General features: G+C 41.3%; 1 pseudogene; it reads left to right on the top strand.

Moving 5' to 3' along the window:
* The first annotated feature begins 283 nt into the window (after positions 1-283).
* Positions 284-9,163, top strand: part of LOC143269819 (nucleophosmin pseudogene) — an 85,549-nt pseudogene continuing 76,669 nt past the window's right edge.

Here is a 9,163-nt window from a genome sequence, read left to right as displayed (position 1 = left end):
AAGGATCCTAAAATTACTCTGAATGCTATTCTGCTATACTCATAGAGCAGTGCCTTATCCAGCCACCATCAGAGAGGCTTCCTCCAGTAGAAGATGAAAACAGATACAGAGACTCATATCCAGACATTATATGGAGATTCTAAATGAGAGTTCTTTATCAAATCCCTCCCATCAGAGCTCAGGGAATCCCTCAGAAGAGGAGGCAGGAAGATTGTAAGAGACAGAGGGAATTGAGGACACCATGAGAGCAAGGCCCTCTGAATCAACTAAGCAAATAGTCATCATGAGTTCAACCTCTGGCTCTGGTTGTTTCTGCAAGTTGGCAGCTAGTTCTGAAGATCAACAGATCCACGCAGAGGTGACTGACCGGCCTTTGTCCCTTCATCACCTCAGAAGGCATGACATCTTGCTGGCCATGGTTAGTTAGTGATGGAAACCAACAATGGAATTAGAGTGTGGACAACGGAGCCCTCAAGTGCCATTCACAGACTCCAACCTCCCTACAACCTTTGAAACTAGCCTCTGAGGGGTTATTTTAGAGCCATGAAAGCACCAAGTTATCCCCAACAACGGTTTGAACACTACTTAATAATCTTTAGGATGAATAATGTCATGAAGACAGTTTAAAAATTTGTTTCATTCTATTTGCTGCTATCTTACACAAATTAAGTTTTTGTTCATCACCTAAGGGCCTTGGTCTCCTCATGCGCAGTTTCTACTGGAAACATTAAAATGAGGAATTTGAAAGCAGAGGGATGGAGTGGGAGATCAATGAAAGAGATATCTTGATAGAAGGAGAAATTATAGAGTTAGGGAGAAACTTGGTGCTGGGAAAATTTTCAGGAATCCACAAAGACGACCCCAGATTAGACTACTAGCAATGATGGTGAGAGAGCCTGAACTGGCCTACCACGGTAATTAGATTGATGAATACCCTGTCACCATAGAGACTTCATCCAGTAACTGAAGGAAGCAGATGCAGAGATACATAACTATGCACCAGGCCGAGCTCCAGGAGTCCAGTCAAAGAGAGGGAAGAGGATTATATGACCAGAATGGGGGTGGTCAAGATCATGATGGGGAAATCTACAGAGACAGCTAAACCAAGTTCAAAGGAACTCATGAACAATTCACAGACCGACAGCTGTGGAACCTACATGGGACTGGACTTGACCTGCACATGGGAGAGAGTTGTGTAGCTAGGTCTGTTTGAGGGGTCCCTGGCAGTGTGATCAAGAGTTATCCCTGGTGCATGAGTCGGGTTTCTGGGTCCAATTACCTATGGTTTGTCACCTTGCTCACCCCTAGTAAAGTGGGGAGGGGCTTGGTCCTGCTTCAACTGAATATACCAAGCTTAGCTGTCCCTCCTCATGGGAGAACTTACCCTTTTGGAGGAGTGGATAGGGGGGAAAGGTGGGAGGAAGCAGGAGGAGGAATGGGAGGGGGATCTTTGTTTGGTACGTAAAATAAATTTTTAAAAAAGATGAAAATGAAAAAAAAATAAGGCCCTGTCAGGTTGGGCTCATGTAAAGTCTGTTAATCATATTGCTGCTAGGTTTAAACTAAGACCCAAAGATCACCAAGGGTTGCATCCAGTACAGGCCCACTCGGTGCTCCAGGCTTGGGCAGGGAGGAGCCACTGTGAAGTGGAGAAATGAGAGAAAAGGAGAACCAAAGTGGTTCATGTAGTATGGAGAAAAGTGGAACTGAAGACAAGACAGCAGTGAGGAACCAGCTTACATGGGTGGCCTATGCTGTCCCAACCTGGGGCCATGTGATGTCTGGGCCTGTGTTGCCACTGAGAGCCATGTCTGGGTCTGTGGCCCTACCAAAGATAGAGTCTGTGCTGTTATCTGTGGCTCATATTACCACAGGGGGCCATGAGATTGCTGACCCTGGTGGCCTGGGTACCAGAGAACTGGTCCTGCCACATGCCAGCTGCCTCAGCAAAAGAGCTGCTGCCCCCCACCCTCCCACCACTGGGCATGGGAGAGCTGGGCCTGACTCTGAGAGAACTGCCCACCCCCATCATTGGCCACTGCAGTGGGAGAACTGGCCCCACCCCTTATAATGCATGTGATAGAATTGGCCGGATGGTGTGGGTGCAGGAGAGATGGCCTTGACCCTCACCTGAGTGGAGCAGTCCCAGTGGAACCCAGACTGATGAGCTCAGCTACCATCCAGGCCCACATCCAGGTCTTTGAGTTGGCTCACTCCAACATCTAACCCATCTATGATCTGCTGGTGTGTGGAGGGACTGATCCTGTGGGATCAGAGGTGCAGGATCTCCCATGACTCAGAGCAACAGTAGGATGTAGTAGAGGAGTTTCAGTGAAGGTACAGTAACAATGGTGTACCAGAAGCAAGAGGCCTGGAACCACACCAGCCAACTTATTGCAACGAACATTTGCAGGTAAAGCTGTTTGGCCAAAGGGTAACTGTGTGACACACCATAGTTTCCAAGGCCACTATGACAAAAGAATATATGATGGAGAGGTGGGAAAGATGGAGGAGCAAACTTTTCATTGTTATTGTTGTTTTTGTTTTATGTTGTATTTGTTTTGTTCTTGTTCTTTTTGAGAGAGGCTATAAGGGCAGAAGGTGGACATGGAAGGACCAGGAAATGAGTGGAATTGGGGTGCATGATGAGAAATTCCCAAAGAATCAATTAAAAATGTTAAAAGAAAAAAATTTATTAATTTTATATACAAACCATAGATCCCCTCTCTTCCCCCTTCCCACTCCCCACAGTCTTTTGTCCCCACTCCCCCATCACCTCCTCCAAAAGGGTAAGTTCTCCCATGGGGAATCAGCAAAGCCTGGTACATTCAGTTGAGGCTGGACCAAGACCTTCCCCCATGTATTACAGCTGAGCAAGGTGTTCCATCATAGGTAATGGGATCCAAACAGCCAGCTCATGCACCAGGGACAGATCCTGCTCCCACTGCCAGTGGGCCCCTTAAGCAGACCAAGTTACAAAACTGTCTCCCATATGCAGAGGGTCTAGTCCAGTCCCATGCAGGCTCCACAGCTGTCAGTCTGTAATTAGTGAGTTCTTACTGTTGTACCCAGAGTCCCCCAAAGACCACCAAAAGACCGAATCTTATGCAAAAGCAGCCTTAGTATTGTTACGAGTTAACTCGGGACTCTGTTTTTCTGATGCAGCAGCAGAGCCAGAGAGACCCCGAGTAGCAATGGGGCAGGGTTTTTAAAGCAAGAGGACTTGGGGTCTGCAGACTTCATAGGATTGATTTATGCGAGTGACAATCATGTTAGTAGCTTTTAATTGGCTAGGGTTAGTTGGGGGTTACAGTTCCCATTTTTGGGTAAGCCTGGACAAGTCCCAGGCTTTGTCCTTGAACTGCCATGGAGGCTGGCTGGCCTAGCATGTACTGACTGTGGGGTCTGACTCAGTGGCCCAGGCTCTGTCCTTGACTCATGTACGTAGCTCTAAGTTGGTGAGGGGTCCCAGACAGCAAACAATTGGCTGAACCTTGAGCAATCAGAGTACATGCAGATAGGGAGCTACTGCAAGGACTATGTCTTTTGTTCACGGCCCTCCCAGAAACTGCTTGCTCAAATCTCAGGAAACTGAATTTGAGACCTGATCTCTGGGAGAAGACTGAGCAACCTGTTATGGTATCTGCTTGGTCCTTTCACTCACAAACTTGGTTCAGTTGTCTCTGTAGATTTCCCCATCACGATCTTGATCCCCGCCTTGCTCAAACAATCCTTCTCCATCTCTTTGGCTGAACTCCCAGAGCTCAGTCTGGTGCTTGGCTGTTGATCTCTGCATCAGCTTTCTTCAGTTACTGGATGAAGTCTCTATGATGACAGTTAGGGTATTCACCAATCCGATTACCAGGGTAGGCCAGTTCAGGCACCCTCTACACTATTGCCAGTAGTTTAAGGTAGGGTAATCCTTGTGGATTTCTGAGAATTTCCCTAGTTCCAGGTTTCTCCCTAACCCTATGATGTCTCCCTCTTTCAAGATATCTCTTTCATTGCTCTCCTACTCCCTCCCTCAGCTCAACCATACCATCCCCTCATGTTGTCATTCCCCATCTCCTCCCCTCTCTTGCTCCCCTGGATTTAACAAGTTTTATAAACATAATCAAATTAATCAAATTTTATTTCTTAGTCAGTAAAGGAAATAGAACTACAATATTTATTTTTATTGAAAAAATATGAATATTATTTGGTTGTCTTTTAATCCTCGATAAGCATACTATACCCTAAATGCTCATTTAATAATACAAAAAGGATTTTTTTTTTTTTGGTTTTTCGAGACAGGGTTTCTCTGTGTAGCTTTGCGCCTTTCCTGGAACTCACTTGGTAGCCCAGGCTGGCCTCGAACTCACAGAGATCTGCCTGCCTCTGCCTCCCGAGTGCTGGGATTAAAGGCGTGCGCCACCACCGCCCGGCCAAAAAGGATTTTTAAGGTATAAAATCCAAGATGTCCTATCAATGGAAATTTGCATCTTTTGAGAAACATGGGTAAACAGAATTATATATGCACACACACACACACACACACACACACACACACACACACACATATATATATATGGGGTATGTGTTTATGTGTGTGTGTGAGAGAGAGAGAAAGAGACAGAGACAGACAGGCAGAGAATGAGAGAGGGGGGCACTTTTCAGAGCCTTGATTTTTTTTTTTATCTTAACAAAGCAATTATATTGGTTGGTCCCTTGTCTCTTAGTAGGAGGAAATGTATTTATTCTCATCTGTAAGAGTTTGATTTAGAATAGAGGTATCTTATAAATAGAGTTCCTTTGGAAGATTTAAGTCTGTGCCAATCTAAAACTTAGAATTTTAAAATCCTAGTTACATTGTATAATTCATTTTTGAATGTACAGTTAGACTTGAATCTTTGAAAACGTGAAGACTTGGTTCATGTTAATAGGATATTTGGGTAAGCAAACACAACAAAAGCATGATAAGTGAGAAGGTCTAATATCGTCATCTTTATTTGTAGATTTGCTGAAAGCAAGATAAACATTATTTCTATTAGGAAACTAACTCTGAAGACCAGGCTGGCCTTGAACTCAGAGATCTACCTGCCCCTCCTCTGGAGTGCTGGGATTAAAGACATGAGCCAACACTACCTGGCTCCATTAACCTTATCTTAATGAAAAATATCTACAACTTTTAGATGTTTCTAATTTGGTGGATTATTTTTGCTTTTTTTTTTTACAAAATTTGGAAAATAGTTCATTCTTAATTATAAAGACTACTTCAAATGAAAACACGAACCCTATATTTTAATATCTGACAGTTATAAATTCAGGCAAAACACAGTGGAGACATTTCCATGTTTTTATGAGACAAATTTGACATAATTCCTTGTTAATGATTTAAACCTTACTATAACAACCATGTAGAAATTGCTGATGTTAAAAGTATTGACTTCTTCCAAAAGACAAACAGAAGGCAGGATTGATGGCTAATATTTCTGTCTCCATCTTGCTTTTACTGCCTTTATTTTTGAGTCAGGTGTTTACTTTTGGGACATGCCAGACAAGCGTGTATTATGTATTAATGGAATAGCTCTAAGTTCAAAACACATCCTAAAATATTTCTGTTCACAAACGCATATCTTCAATCAGACATGCCTCAAATACTGATTTTATCCCACAATAAATTAAAAATTGTTAAGTTAAATTGTCACGGATTTCACTCCTCAATTATTTTCAAGAAATTTGGGGGCAGATTGAGTTTTACCATGCACTGTCTTAGACTCAAAGTGATAGAAAAAACAATTCTATGAAAGCAATTATTATAAACAATTAAACTAAGGACCCATTCAATAAGAATACGGTAGGGGATTTACATCTCTGTATCTGAGATGTAAGAAAGTCCCAGTGGAAGCAAAACCACTGAAAGTTTGAGCTTGTCTACACTCAGATTAATATCTGTTATGTTTAATCTTGATCATTTTATTGGTTCTAGAGTCTGCAGAGAGACTTATCTCTCCAGGGATCTGTGAGGGCATTTCCAGGGGGAATTCACTGGGATATGAAGACCCTAAACCACCATGAGTGTCACCTACCTGTGCCAACACATAAAAAGAGGTCCAGGAAAAAGCAGCACTGCTTGCTTGCTTGCCTTATTTTGCTTCTTTATAGTCATTGCATCCTTCTCATTGTGGATGATTCCACATTTTGCAGCTTGGAACTCAGCTTCAGTTTCTCAATGTGGACTGATGACCAGCAGCCTTTCAGCAATCCTCTAGTTTGTTAGTAATGCTGTGACTCAACAGACTCAACTGCGACCACTGAGCCAGTCAGCTTCATGGGCTAAATAGCTACTGTGTTCTAAGCCTCTCCACTGTGCAGACAGCTTTTTTTCAGACTACCTAGCTCTGACTGCATAAGCTAATCTAATAAAACCCCTTTGTAGCATATACAATCACTCTATCAGTCCTGCTATGGTAAATAACTTAATATAGTATCTAACCCTGCTCAAGAGCTAATCATCACAGAGGAATATACTCTTATCAATGGATATTTTCAGTCTGGCATGGGGTCATTTCATCCTCTAGGTTTCCATTGTAACATAATTCATAATAATATATTTTGTTTTTACAGAATTTTGCCCTTCTTGGAGATAAATGAGGAAGAGGTGATGTCAGTGAAGAATGGATAATTATAGGGACTGAGAAAATTTATATTTCTTGGAATTTATCTTTACTTCAGATGAAACCTTGAGATTATTCTGAATTTTCTGTTCATTAATATCTCTTTTACTTTGAATAGTCTTTAAAGTTCATAATTCTTTACCAATAATTTCATCATTTTATTATATGTTTCAAATTCTAATCAAAGTAGGCTTCTCATTCATGATCTTTAATTCTATTCCCTAGAATTTTAGTTTATCATAAAAAAATTAGAAATATCAAATAATCTCCACTGAAGAAAGTTTTAAATTGAGTTGTCTTTAGTTAGTTATGTCCATTTCCCAAAATACTTACAAATTGAGTTAACCCAATTATGAAACATAAATCTAGCTGGGCATCTTTCCAAGTATTTTTTATCACTCCTTAAATCTCCATTTCTCATGTTCTACTGAAATTTCCAGTCTTCTGTGTCATCTGGAGATACATATCTGCTCTCTATCATATTTATATATATGCTGTTTTAGAAACAGTTCCTTAGATCCTCACTATAAGTCTGTTCCTCCCACTGTGTATCAAGCTATGCCTTGCATGTTTATGGACTGTGAGGGAGCGCAAGCAACAGTATGATCAACTTTTTATGTGCCTTCCCAGATGATACAAGAAAGTTACTTAGACTCTAGGAACATGTTGTATTCTGTTGAGCTTCATTCTGTGATGTTTACACATCATGAGGTGTTCTTTATGACATCTCTTTCCTACTGGGATGAAGGTGTCTTCTTATCATTAACATTATGATCAGATGTTGATAAAAATTCCCAAACTAAAGTTAGGAAGACTGAAATAAACAGAAGATATCACATAAAGGCACAGAATTACCTTAGAGGATTAACAGCAGGAGAGGACTGAATGATAAAAAGAAAAGGAACTTTATTAAGACAAACAAAAATAAGCCGGGCGGTGGTGGCGCACGCCTTTAATCCCAGCACTCGGGAGGCAGAGACAGGCTGGATCTCTGTGAGTTCGAGGCCAGCCTGGTCTCCAAAGCGAGTTCCAGGAAAAGGCGCAAAGCTACACAGAGAAACCCTGTCTCGAAAAAAACCAAAAAACCAAAAAAAAAAAAAAAAAGACAAACAAAAATAAACCACATGCTCAGAAAACAAGGGTAGATAGCACAAAATGGAGGATTCAATCAACCAGCTGAAAATAAAGCAATGAATCAGGGACCACATCAAAGGATGTCTAGGCCCCAGAAAGAATTCACTGATGTTCACCCAAGAGGCAACACAAGAGGGTTGGGCACAAGAAGCCTGTGCTCATATCCAGTGACAATCCAGGTAACTCTTTTAGTGAAAGTAAATCCCTAGGATCCCATATTTGGGCATAAAAACTGCCACTGAATATGGACCATTTCAGTGAGCATATGGAAGACAGAAAAAAAGACAGTGGGAACCTGGCTCAAAACTTCAGAGAGAAGCAAGGACTCTTATCAATTGGCATAGAGAACATTCAAATAATATTATGGTAAATAATTGGCTTCATTTTTGCTCATTGTCCTGAGAACTTTGGCAAGGCTGTACTGAAAAGTAATTGGGTTTTCTCCTTGGTCAAGAAATTCCAGGATAGCATAATAGCCTGGCCATGGCTTAGTCAACACACACTACACTGTTCTTTTCCAGATCTGCACTGAAAGAGAGTGTGGAGTGGAGTGGACAGCATAACAAATATATAATTTGTCTAGGAAAGGAATGTGAAGTTTAAAGTTGTAGGCAAGGAAGGCAGAGACAGAACATCCATAATTGTTGAAGAAATTTGGGTCAGGAGAAATGGCTTAACAGATAAGAGCATTAATGCTCTTCCAAAGGACCCTTCCATATGCTCACTTTTTTGATGCATTGTGCAGAAGGATGCTAATTATGTCCATAGAGATTACAGCAGTTCATGATGATCACAGTGTAACATCAGTGACTCTTGATAGTATAGAACGAGAAATTTTTTTGTAAATACAACATATCCATTCTGGAACATAAGCCCTACAAAAAATCCATGGCACTGTCATATGTATGTGAGGAGTCTGAGGACATGTGGAAAGAAGAATACAACACAAAATCACTTATAAAAGTTCCTAAAAAAAGTTTTCTTGAAGAAGTAAAAGATTCCATAGTAAAAATTTAGCAAGTATTTTAATGGGAAAACCTACAAGACTACCAAGGTGAACTCATTCACACATAATCTGTTTATGATGTAGAAGTACTGTCTCAGGGATTCTATTGCTGTAATGAAACTCTGTGACCAAAAACAAGTTGGAAAGAAAGGGGTTTATTTGACTTATACTTCCATATCACTGTTTATCATCAGAAGTCAGGACAGGAATTCAAGCAGGGTTGGAACCTGAAGTCAGGAGCTGAGACAGAGGCCATGGAGGAGTGTTGCTTACTAGCTATCTCTTAGTGGCCTTCTCATCCTGCTTTCTTATAGAGCTCAAGACCACCAGCCCAGGCATGGCACTACCACACACTATAGACTTGTCT

Source organism: Peromyscus maniculatus, chromosome 1 (genome assembly GCF_049852395.1).
Source record: "Peromyscus maniculatus bairdii isolate BWxNUB_F1_BW_parent chromosome 1, HU_Pman_BW_mat_3.1, whole genome shotgun sequence".
Classification (NCBI taxonomy): Eukaryota; Metazoa; Chordata; class Mammalia; order Rodentia; family Cricetidae; genus Peromyscus; species Peromyscus maniculatus.
The sequence above is the reverse complement of the archived record's forward strand: the minus strand, read 5'-3'. Positions and strand labels throughout refer to the sequence as shown.